Source organism: Panthera leo, chromosome B4 (genome assembly GCF_018350215.1).
Source record: "Panthera leo isolate Ple1 chromosome B4, P.leo_Ple1_pat1.1, whole genome shotgun sequence".
In the NCBI taxonomy this organism is placed as follows: domain Eukaryota; kingdom Metazoa; phylum Chordata; class Mammalia; order Carnivora; family Felidae; genus Panthera; species Panthera leo.
This window is the reverse complement of record NC_056685.1, coordinates 64949897-64962823: the sequence shown is the minus strand read 5'-3', so window position 1 is coordinate 64962823 and position 12927 is coordinate 64949897. Positions and strand designations below refer to the sequence as shown.

General features: G+C 35.6%; 1 protein-coding gene across 2 annotated transcripts in view; it reads left to right on the top strand.

The window, feature by feature from the left end:
* The window catches only part of PKP2 (plakophilin 2), a 261095-nt gene that overhangs the window by 17849 nt on the left and 230319 nt on the right, over window positions 1–12927 (top strand). Inside the window, exons 2-3 of one of the 2 annotated variants that reach the window (XM_042946240.1) lie at window positions 603–677; window positions 7225–7287. The gene's annotated coding sequence lies outside the window, so the exon portion shown is untranslated. The remainder of the gene's footprint in view (window positions 1–602; window positions 678–7224; window positions 7288–12927) is intronic. The other variant, XM_042946241.1, reaches the window with a different exon arrangement.

Genomic DNA, 12927 nt, shown 5'->3' with positions numbered 1-12927 from the left:
ATTTTATTAGCCTGTTTCAATATCAATTGTTTAGTTGATATTCTCAGTTTGTTTTTAATCTTAATAATTACTGCTCTCACCTTTATTACTACCTTAAATGCACTCATCTTCTTCCTTCCCTTGCTGTTGATGAGAAGTAACAGTCTCACTGCAGCTGTTTGGTACATCAGTCTTTTCCCTTTGACTTTTTTGATATCTTCTTTTTATCTTTGGGTGTCTTCAGCTTTATCTTTGCATATGTAAGTGTGAATTTGTCTTCCCTTTTCGGACCTGTTGATCTTTTTAAATCTATGGATTAATGTCTTTTCATTATTTGGGGTAGAATTCTGAGTGATTGTGTTTTTTAACACTTTTATTTTTACAAGAGATTCCTTTTAATAGAAAATTTGGGAGGATAGTACAGACAGTTGCTATATCCAGTTCACATCCAATTCTCCCTATTCCTAACATCTTTCATTATAGTACGATTTGTCACAAATAATGAACCAATATTGATAAGTGAAGTGGAAAGTCTACAAACTTTATAATAAAGTTATTGATGTGTAAACTAAAGTTTATTTAGATTTCCTCAGTTTTTACCTAATGTGCTTTACCTATTTTAGGATCTTATCCAGGATACTACATTGTATTTAGTCCTGTGTCTCCTTAGGCTCCTCTTCACGGTGACAGTTCCTCAGGTATGTCTACTTTTGATGACCTTAACAGCTTTGAAGGGTACTAGTCAGGTATTTTGGAGAGTTTCCTTCTGTTGGAATTCATCTGATGTTTTTCTTATTATTAGACTGGGGTTGTGGGTTTTTAGGAGGTAGATCACAGAGGTAAATTACTATTTTCATAACATAATAATAACAAGGGTGCATATTATCCGCATGACTTGTCAATATTGTTAATCTTGGTCACCTGGCTGAAGTCATTTGTTAAGTTTCTCCCTTGTAAAGTTACTCTTTTTCCCTTTTTTCAAACTTCAGAAGAAAGTCATTGGGCACAACTCACACTTAAGGACTATGGAGTTATACTGTATATCCTTTAGGGCAAAATAAGTATATAAATTGGTTGGAGTTCTTCTGCGTGGGAGATATATCTATTTTCCCTATTTATTTACCTGATCATTTATGTCAGTATGGACTTGGATATTTATTTTACACTTTGCATTATAATCTGTTATTACTTTATTTTGCTCCTCCAATTACCTTAGCTTTGGCAATGAGGAGCTCTTACAGTGGTCTCTTGTGTCCCTTTAGCATACCAAATCATTGTGGTTTGCTTATGTGCTCTATCTTGTTTTGTTTTGTTGAGCATTTTCTTATTTTCTGGTGCTACAAGATAGCCCACACTCATACTGCATATTTATGGCCCCAGCTCTAGAATCGGTAACTTCTCCAATGATCCTCCATTCCTTTCGCTGGAGAACAGTATGAGAAACCAAGATCTGGGTGCTGAATATATTCATTGCTACTAGAATGCTGTTGCTTTTTGTTCTGCCTGCTGACAGATGAAAGAAATACGTATATGTACCAGTCATTATATTTTATTGGCAGGCTTTATTTTTTAGAGCATCTTTATATTCACAGAAAAATTGAGCAGAAAATACAAAAATTTCCCATACACCCCTTCCCCACATTTGCATAGCCTCCCCCATTATCAACATCTCACACCAGAGCGGTACATTTCTTACAAACAATGAACCTACGCTGACACATCTTTAAACCCGAAGTCCATAATTTACAATAGGTTTCACTGTTAGTGTACATTCTAGGGGTTTGGATAAATGTATAATGACATGTTATCTGCCACTATAGTATCATAGAGCATCATTTCACTGCCCCCAAGTCTTCTGTGTTCTGCCTGTTCATCCCTCCCTCCCCCAACTCCTGGCAGCCATGGTATTTGTTGCCTTTTCCAGAATGTCATATAGTTGGAATCATATAGTATATACACTTTCAGATTTACTTCTTTCACTTAGTAATATGCATTTAAGCTTCTTCCATGTCTTTTCATGGTTTGATAGCTTCCTTTTAGCACTGGATAAAATTCCATGGTCTAGCTATACCATAGTTGTTCCACTAACTTACTAAAAGACGTCTTCATTGCTTCCAAGTTTTGGCACTTACAGAAAAAAAGCTGCTATAAATGTCTGTGTGCAAGTTTTTGTGTGGACATAGGTTTTCAACTTATTGGGGTAAATATCAGGGAGCACAATTGCTCAGTCATATGGTTAAGAGTATGTTTAGCTTTGTAAGAAACGGCCAAACTGTCTTCTAAAGTGGTTGTGTCATTGTAGATTCCCACTGACAATGAATGAATGTTTCGTTGTTGACATTTGGTGTTATTAACATTTTAGGTTTTCACCATTCTAATCGGTTGTAATGGCATCTTGTTTCAGTTTGCAATTCCCTGATTACATATGATGTTGAGCAACTTTTCATGTGTTTATTTGACATCAGGATATCTTTGATGAGATGTCTGTTCAGAGCTTTTGCTTATTTTTTAGTTGATTTGTTTATTTTCTTATTGTTAAGTTTCAAGTGTTCTTTGTATATTTTGGGAGACCGGTCCTTTGTCAGATAGGTCTTTTGCAAATATTTTCTCCCAGTCTGTGTCTTATTTTCTTGACACTATCTTTTGCGGAGCAGAAGTTTTTAATTTAATGAAGTTCAACTTATCAATTATTTCTTTCATGGGTCATGCCCTTATATTTTTAGATATTGCTTTTTCCTATTTGTATTCTCCTCTCCTTCTGGAATCCAAATAAGTATATGTTCATCTCTTCATTCTCTTTTCCATGTATCTTATGCTTCCATTAGAACTTTCATAGACCTGTCTTTCCATGCTACATTTTATTTTGCCTTGTGTATTTAGATATTTTAAACCGCAAGCTACCAATTTTCATTGAAATTTTATTTGTGGAAAATCTTTGCATTCTCAAATTTTCCTCTCATCTACCAAGTACTGTCTAGAATGACTCCATGTTCTCAAAATGAAGGTTTTTTTTACACTACACAGGAAGTATAAATTCAGGCTGAATACAACATGTGGATTGTACTATCAGATTTTCAATGCTTTTCTTTTTCTGGCTTCTACTCAGCACCAAGTTCATGACCGTAACTATTCCTTGCCACAATAAAAGGAACAGGTGTTTAATATATTTCTACTTTACCCTTACACTGAAGATGTAGTCTACAGAATCTCAGGCATATGGTAGAAGGGAATATATTGTATTAAAATCATGAACCTGGTTCAGCTCTGGATTTCATCTCAAATATAAGGTATCTAGTGAGGCCACAGAAAGCAAAACTCAATGGTACAAGGCTTAGCAAATGCTTTCAGTATAAAAACCAGCTTCTGTGCTCCACTATCCTTTCTGAGTTTTTACTTTCACTAGGATTTTTGGTACAAAAATATGACTCACTTTATTGCAAGATCACCAATGCATTTGTGATGATTTAAGTTATTTTATCCATAATTTTGAGGATTTTTCAACAAAAAAGATCAATTCATGGACCTAGTCTGTCACATAGGCGGAAATACAAATCTTTTACTCCATTTTCCTTCTTTTCTCACTAGTAGCCAACTTACATCAAGAGCAAATTCTAGAAATATGCAATATATATACTTTTCCAAAAGTCACAAAAAAATAGCTTTGGTATCCATGTCCCATTAAATCTTTCTAAAAGCTTTATGCTCCACACTTCCCCTTGCTACTTACCCTGCCTTTTCACCCTAGAAAAAGTGATAAGCATCTCTGTAGTTTCACTGTTTGATTCATGGCATCTATAATATTTTGTGTAGTTTTACAGAACCTATCATTTAAAAAAGCATTGAAACAGAACATAAAAATATTTCTTAACCCATATAAAATACCTTCTTTATGAAGCTAAAAACATTGCTGACAACTGATCTGGAAAACATAAACAGAAAGAATGATTGTTCAATGTTGATTTTTAAAGATGCATTTAAAAAGAAAACCCAATATTTACCAGGGCATGGTTTTTCCTGCTTATTTGCAATGACTGCAAAGGAAATCAGCATCATTCTTCTCATTTTTGTTTTGCTTTGCTTTAAGGGAAAACAATCCCGTGGGGCACCTGGGTGGCTCAGTTGGTTAAGTTTCTGACTTTGGCTCAGGTCATGGTCTCACGGTTCATGAGTTCTATTAGTGCAGAGCCTGCTTTGGATCCTCTGACCCCCTCTCGCTCTGCCCTTCCCCCGCTCATGCTCTCTCTCAAAAAATAAATAAATAAAAGAACCCCATGTATTTGAAAGTCCTTTTAGCAGAATTATTGTTTATTTTATATGTCAAATGTAAATTGACTTTAAAATCTTTAGGTTCTGCCTCTTAGAAAAAAATGTTTTGCACAATTATTATTTCTTAATAGCTATCAACAATCCATGTGAAAATAGGAGTATTGGTTTAAGAAATAGGATATTGCCACTTTTGCTAAGCTGTACAAGAGTCAGTATATTTTGACAGATCTATCTAGGAAGCCAAATATTGTCACCATTTTATTCCTCTAATAATGATGATTTCACAGACATCAGAAAATTGCTTTTCCAATATATTGATCCTCAGGCCAACCAACAGAAACGAAGTTAAAGCCAGACCTTATAAAAATCTTTTAATCTCCTCCAAAATAACCAGTTTCATGATTTTATATGACATAAAACTTGAAGTCAAATTTGGTACACAACAAGCCATCCATCAAAGTTTATACCTTTGCTTCCATTGGCAAGAACTAGTCAGAGCAGCTAAGTAGGATAGGGGAGGTTTAACAAAGAAACAGGAAAACATCAGAGCAAAGAGCTTTTAGGTAATGTGTGGAGGGGAAGGATAGGAAGTAATCATAAAATAAAGTACTTCAGATTACTTGTAGCAGGACCATGCTGTTATTGTTATTTACGTAAGTGATTTACCTTCCTTCATTTTTCCTCTTGGGTTTTGCCTACATCCGGTCAGCCTGGTGTGCTTTATCCTAGTGAAGCAAACCAAGTGATGAAGTTAGCAAGATCCTACTGGCATTTTTATCAAAAATCACACACCTGTGAAAGATAACTTGCACCCTCTAGCTCAGAAGAGCTGTAGGAGCAGAGAGGCAGGGTCACATCTGGAGAAACAGGAACTTTGACATTCTCGCACAGATTCTCAGGCTCTCCGGTGCCTGGGTGGCTCAGTCAATTCAGCATTCAACTTCAGCCCAGGTCATGATCTCACAGTTCAAGAGTTGAAGCTCCACACTGGGCTCTGTGCTGACAGCTTTGGATCCTCTATCCCCCACCCCTGCCTTCTGCTCTTTCCTCATTCAATCTCAGAAATAATAAATAATAAAAAATTTAAAAATAAAAGATTCTCATGGCCTCAAGTGTGACCGATGGAATGGAAAGAACTAGATTCCTGAAGAGATTAGGCAATAGAGTCTAAGAAAACCCAATATTAAATATTAAAATTGTGTCTTAGGGACAATCTGTAATGAATTGATGACCAAGGATCAGAAGGTTACATATATCTCAGGAGATATCCTTATGTGCACCTGGTATTGAAAGTCAGATACTCTCCTTCTCCACACTAACTTCACCAGCCATTAAGGCTGGTCATGATAAATGCTACCTTTGCCCTGTATCTTTTTGTCACTTGGTAAAAGGAGAATCATCCTACATTTATGAAGGCTAAAGTTTTTTTTTTTTTTTTCCCCATCAAAACGGGGCATAAAATACATTTTTTAAGAGAAAATTATGTACTTTTTTCACATGAGTTAATGCATAAAATTTGTATCCCCACTACATTAAAAGTAGATATTAATCCTTTTTAAGCCTAACATAGGAAGCTATATAATAAACCAAATTCATGCCAATAAGAGAAGTCATTTTATAAAGGGTGATAAGAGGAATTCACCATCATTTTTAGAAGCACACTGGTATTTATTGTACCAAAAGGACCAGAAATAGAATGACAGCTGAGGAAGTCTCTTTTTGTGACAGAATTTTGAACAATTGTGAACATAGACTAATTTCAGAGTTCTTAGTCAGTGACAGTTATTGTATAAAGAAAAAGTGGTTTGAGATAGAATAAAGCGGATCATCAGAATGAAGGCCATGAACATGATAAATGTCCCTGTCTGTATCTAGGACAGACATTTCCCCTGGCAGTACTGCTTATGAATTTAATATCTGAAAGAGAATTAGTTACCATTAAGTAGGTGATGTATTTATATGAAATATTGAAAATAGTAACGTCTACGTTTATTGTGTAAATGGTGTGCCCAGGGCACTGGCCCCAAGTTGAAAGTGTGTTTCACCCATTGTTAAGATTCTCTGAATCACATGGACTCCCCTGTCAGGCATAGTTACTACAGTGGTGCCCAAACTAGGCTAACCTATAAACATCATCTTTATGGAATCAGATCCAAACATCCATATGGCATATTTTCTAGTGTATATGTTTAAGCTATTGATTAACCGAATGATCATAGAATTTCTCCTGCACGGGAGAAAGGTATTTTGAATACAAAATGTGTGTCCATTTATTGATGACTCAGAAATGTCATTAAAAGTAAACCTAACTAATAAGTATGTTAAAAAGAAATTTTTTAATGAATGCTTGCTATACATCAATAAACCATTGAATTCCCAATTATAATACTTGAGCTTTATTTCCACATTTCAAATATTATCATTTTTACTTTTCAGTTTTTAAAAGATAATTATTAATGAAATATATTTTCCAGTATTTCTCCACTATTTAGGAATTGGTAATCCACTTAAATATTGTCTTATTTTTCTCCTATTCTTTTTTTTTTCTGTTTCCTGCCTGTAATTTGGACTTTGAACATCTTATTAATCACATTAGGAATGTAAGGTGCGAAGCCTTAAGAGAAAATTTACAACAACCCTAAAATAATTTTTTAATAATTTAATACGGAAATTAGAACATTGAAGTGAAGTTTTGCTTTAATAATAACCTAAAATATGTGGCTATTAACTTTACACTGGAAATAGATAACACAAAGCAAGGAAATATCATAAACAGAAGTTATGATATGTGACCTGTGATGTGATGTATGACAAAAATTGATAATTTCTCATCATCAATAATTTAGAAGGCAGACTGTTTGCTGACTGAAGCTCAGGCTCTAGGGAAAGTGTATAGAAAGAACCAGGATGTGTGTTGGCTTTTATTTACTAATTTTAGCAGATAGGCCCATATCTGAGTCTCAAACTTTGGTTCCCCAGATTTGTACCAGCAAGAAACCAACCTCACGAAGGATTCACTGCCAGCGCCCAAATCAAGTGAAGGTATGGGTGAGAGCGATGATGCAATAGAGCCATAGAAAGCGATGAATGAGGGAGTTCCTCTCTAAGGAGTTGAGTCTGTTCAGTATGTGGCAAAAGTGTTCTACCCAGATATTTGCTGGCCTGAGCAAACTGAAGCAGGGAGGGTCACAACAAAATGCACACTCTTCTTTCCACAGTACAGGGTTATCGCCAGGATGTGACTGCCCAGCCAGGATACGTTTTCCAACCCCACACCAACGCCTGCCCTTCCCTGCATCCTGCTTGCACATGGCCATTTGATTAAGTCTTATCTTTGCAAAACTATAGAAGGTATATGTGCATTTTTTAGCAAAAATTATGTAAAAGGGCTGGGATCCCCTGTTATTTTACCCTTTTCACTGGCCAGGTAGAAACGACAAGGAAAGCTGACATTTAGCATTCTGTTAGCATAAGGCATGTGCCACACATGAAGAGCTAAGTGAATGTGAGCTATCATTCCATTATTGGAAATGATTAGTAAATGTTTTTAATTCTTTACTTTGGACAATTTAAAATTTACTGGCTTGAAAACTCTTTTCAAACTCATGTATTAAGCTTCCCATTGCACTTGTCCATCCATACAATTCAACTTCTGCATACAAGCCACACCAAAACCAAAAAGAAAAAAAAATCAATAAAAATTCAGGCACGTATCACCTAGGAATTTTTTGTGGAAAAACTTCTTGGAAATGCATAAATTATTCAGGTAAATTATATTTGGGGAAAAATCAATACCTGTATGTATTTTTCCTGAGAAATATGTATATTCTAATATTTCAGACCCACTACTAGTATTAATAGTGGCCAATAATTAAGAGGTCAAAATAGATGGTTTAGCTTTGACCTGTGGAAGAAATAATAAATGAATTAATTAGTATGAGGATGTTCTCTAATGTATTACATATGTAATATCTACCATAACACTGCAATTCATGTCCCTCCACTGCAAATTTATAAGACTCTATCAGCCTTCCAATCTATTATATCTGAGATCATATACAGAGGATGAGTCATTGAAATGTTTCAGTCATGTTCAAAGAATGTGAACAGACAGCCCCTCTGGGTAATCCAAGTTCTAAGTTCAAGTAGCAAAGTCCCTCTACTTGATTCTGTGCTCAAGTCTGATTTATCTTTAAGGAAAAGAAAAAATGTGTGTATAATTTAAATATATACTGTACATATATTTTTATACATGTGTGAACATTTTACATGTATGTAAGCATATGTTTACATATGTTATATAAATATGGTTCAGGGAGATAGGTATAGAGAGAGATGTATAGATAGACACATAGATTGATCTCTAAAGAAAAAAAAGGTAGGGAAACAAATTGACTACATATTATTTTATTGGATATTAGTTTCCTACATTTGCACAAGGAGCATACCGAATAGTATGTTCCAGATTCTTCTGTGTTAGGAAAAGCAGCCCCATGCATGCAGTCTCTTGACCCCTAGTCAACTGCATAAGAATAGACTTTAGGGGGCGCCTGGGTGGCTCAGTCGGTTAAGCGTCCGACTTCAGCTCAGGTCACGATCTCACGGTCCGTGAGTTCGAGCCCCGCGTCGGGCTCTGGGCTGATGGCCCAGAGCCTGGAGCCTGCTTCCGATTCTGTGTCCCCCTCTCTCTCTGCCCCTCCCCCATTCATGCTCTGTCTCTCTCTGTCTGAAAAATAAATAAATGTTAAAAAAAAATTAAAAAAAAAAAAAAAAAAAAGAATAGACTTTGGGCCTGGAACACCTCCTTACCAAGAGATAAAGAGTCTTTGCAAACTATGCTGGACTTAGCACCTTGTGTGAGAATATATTTCCTTGTCAGACTCAATGTGTGTTCCTTTGCTCCACTTAAGCATGTATGTCATATGGCACCTGGCCAATCCCACTGCTTTATCTGTCCCCTGTAGGGGGAGGAGGGGATTGGGTCCTTCATTTTTGGCCACATCCCTGCATTGACTTCCAGGGGAAACCTGCTGGCAATAAGGAACCAGTGCCCACTACTGAAGCTCATCTTACTCTGTCTCTTCTCTTCATAAGTGTCATTCCTTCGAGTGTTTGGCTATATTGTATTATTCCTTGGCAACTCCAATACCAAGATGCAGTGGACAGAGGTGTTTAATGTTCTACTCCTGATAATAGACAAGAGAAACCACTTTCTCTGTATTCTGTACACACTTCCAACAGCATTGCTCAGTATAGGCCTTAAGTTAAGTACTTCTCTAATTCCAATTGGTTAATACATTAGCTTCAGATTCCTGAGGGCACTTGATGAACCACCCCTAAGCTACCTTCCCAAAGTCCTTATGAGGTAGGTTGACCAAAGAGATTATAAATCATCCATAAAAGTTAAACACTGACCTATATATCCTAAGTCTAAAATAATATTCAGAATTAAATTGTATACCTATTGAGAAAGTGAAAAATATTCTTACTTCCTATTTGTGAATCTGTTACTTCTTTTTCTACCTAACGTGACCTAAGTTTTCTTCATTCAGCAGGTGTTTATTGAGTGCCTCCAATGAACCAGGCACTGCCCTAGCAGATGAGAACAAAATAATAATAATAATAAACAGAACAAAGTTCCCCTCCACCCCCACTTAGAGTTGTATACTTGTGGTATAGACAGCTAGCAAACAAGTGTAGAATCAGTTGAAGATAAGAACTATTGGGAAAAGAAGCAGGGTAAATAAATATAATGTGATGAGGATAGTATTTGCATAAGGTAGTCCAAAAAAGCCTCTCTGTGGGGATGACCTTTGAGCAGAAATGTGAGTAAATTGAAGGAGTAAGTCATATGAATATCTGCTACAAGAGCACTTCCAGTGGAAACAAGTCTTCTCTAGTTGTTTTCTATTTAGGCATCTTGTTTCACCCAAAAGATTACAATGTTCTTGAAGACATCTTCTATTTATTTTGTTACCTACCTCAGATAGTAGTCTCAAAGTAATCTGATTATCAGTATATACAAAGAGGAGTAGTGGGATTTTTATGGAGATATTTTATATATGTACTAATATTAAAAGTAATACTCTGTGTGCTGAGAATGTAGTATCTAGTAGATTACAGAGGGAAATAGCCATGGCAGCTTGAAAAAAAAACAGGTGAAAAATAAATCTTTGTCAATGACAGAAGAGGTCCCAGGACTAGCAACACATGTGTGTGATTCACAAAAGTAAAATCTGAGGGCAGATTTTTCACTGGAATCTGTGTCTTTTTGTGACATGATTATGTGTCACTCTATTACATGGATACTTTTTTTTTTTAAGTAATACATTTAAAAAGCAGGATGAGGTTGAAGGACCAGGAAAAAAGATAGCACATGTGGATGAGTGAAATCCAATTTGCCAGGAGAATTAAACTTTTAGAGATATCCTTAAAATTTATTTCAGAGGTGTTTAACTACCATTCCCATTCTGAATATGTGAAGAAACTAATATGGAAAGGAAAGTTAGCCAACTTGAATTGCATTGTTTTCAAACAGATGCATTAATGGTAAGAAAATTTAGCAGATTAATCCACTCAGAATCAACGCATTCTCTTGCACTTCAGAAATCAAGAGTTTAAACCTTTTGTAATACTCTAGCTCAAAATAGAACTTGTGCTTGATTTCAACTAGCATAGAGTTATGCTTATAAGTCTTAACACTGTTTACATTTTATATTTTAGCTAAAAAATTTATATTCTTTTGACTGACTCTAAGACAAATTTGTAAGAAAATAGACTTCCTGGTGTACCCAAAATCTAAATAGATTGGTATCTTGATACCTGAAAATCTTGATATCTGAAAATATCAATTGGAAAAGATTTAGGAAACAACAAAACAAGGCGATTCTTATATCACAGTAAAGAGTTCAGACTATAAAACCAGATGACCAGGATTCAAATCCTGACTCTGCCATTCACCATCCATGTATCCTTCGATGAGCAGTTAACATCTTTGTTTCAGTTTCCTTAGCTAAAAAATGGAAAAAATTAATAGACCTCCTTAAGTTTGCACAGAGAAATGAATGTGTTAACATGCATAAAAATAAGTGGACCGATACCTATTTTTGAAATATTTCAACACATAATACATACTGTGATATCTTTTTGGTACTAGTAATATGGCAGGGCTTTTAAGAAAATTAAATGAGATAGTTTATGTAATACATATAAAAGGCTCAGCATAGGGGCTAATTACAAATGGTAGTTTTATTTTTTTTTTCAGTATATGAAATTTATTGTCAAATTGGTTTCCATACAACACCCAGTGCTCATCCCAAAAGGTGCCCTCCTCAATACCCATCACCCACCCCCCTTCCCTCCCACCCCCCATCAACCCTCAGTTCTCAGTTTTTAAGAGTCTCTTATACTTTGGCTCTCTCCCACTCTAACCTCTTTTTTTTTTTCCTTCCCCTCCCCCATGGGTTTCTGTTAAGTTTCTCAGGATCCACATAAGAGTGAAAACATATGGTATCTGTCTTTCTCTGTATGGCTTATTTCACTTAGCATCACACTCTCCAGTTCCATCCACGTTGGCTACAAAGGGCCACATTTCATTCTTTCTCATTGCCACATAGTACTCCATTGCATATATAAACCACATTTTCTTTATCCAACAAATGTTAGTTTTAAATAGGAGCATTATCACCATCAAAATCCCTATCCCTAACCTTCATCTGGAAAATTCTGATATATAAACTAAGCAAAAGAAATGTCAGTGGGCCCAGTGCATGCCCATGAATTCTATGTATGGAACAACTTAGACCCAGACAGAAATAAGTATTGTTAGGGCACCACACAACAAGAGGTACCATTGTCTTTATTCCTGGACACAAGATTGAAATAACTATTTAGAGACTATCTTTCTAAAATGAATACTAAATTCAACTTCTTGTATTTCTATAAGTTATAAAGACAGTGTTAATTGATAATATTAGAAACTACCCTATGAACTATATACAGTTTCATAAACTGAGAATTTCCATACAAATATACATACAATGAATCTAGTTGCACATAATGGGATTCTGCTACTACTTTGCAAATCTTCTTCACTAAGGAATCAGAAACCCTTCATCAGACGTAATGAAGAAAACTGTCTTGCAGATCTTACCCAATTTCTCTCATTTCTTCACATGGATTCTGAATTGTTGGCTAATCTCTTATGTTCCTTCCTATTCTGGTCTCATGCCAGTCTGGGATAGGCACTTGATTGTGTGAGGGCTTTTTATACTGATTGCAGACAATTCATGCTATTTCCATCTACAAGTACCAAAAGTTCAGGGGTTTAAGAGGAAGATTTAACCACATTTCTATATCTCTAGCTATCAGTGTTCAAAACTGAAAAGAATTTAAGCAGATTTCTCTGCTTTTAATGAAAGACACAGAATGTCTTCCTTTAGATATTTATTACAAAGAAACAATTTCTTTCCATGTGCATAATGCCCAGCTTTCTCTCTGCCTTTCCACCCAGAGGATTCTATAATCTGTATTTATCTTTCACTTGTTGATCCACTCAACAAATATTTATTGTTTGCTATGCCCAAGAAACTCTCTGGGCCTGGGGACATACAGTGGACAAGACATAACCCACAGCTTCAGTGTTAACTGCATTTACAAAAAGAGTAAATCCTGTCTAATAAC